Genomic DNA, 276 nt, shown 5'->3' with positions numbered 1-276 from the left:
GGATGAGGACGAGGATGAGGATAGGATGAGGTTAGGACGAGAATGAGGAGGAGGATAGGATGAGGAAGAGGAAGAGGATGAGGATGAGGAGGTCGATAGGATGGGGATGAGGATGAGGATGGGATATGGATGAGGAAGAGGAGGAGGATGAGGACAGGATGAGGACGAGAATGAGGACAAGGATAGGATGAGGACGAGGATGAGGACGAGGATAGGATTAGGACGATAATGAGGATGAGGAGGAGGATGAGGATAGGATGAGGACGAGAATGAGGA

Source organism: Lupinus angustifolius, chromosome LG04, assembly GCF_001865875.1.
Source record: "Lupinus angustifolius cultivar Tanjil chromosome LG04, LupAngTanjil_v1.0, whole genome shotgun sequence".
Lineage (NCBI taxonomy): Eukaryota > Viridiplantae > Streptophyta > Magnoliopsida > Fabales > Fabaceae > Lupinus > Lupinus angustifolius.
This window is presented reverse-complemented; position numbering follows the sequence as displayed.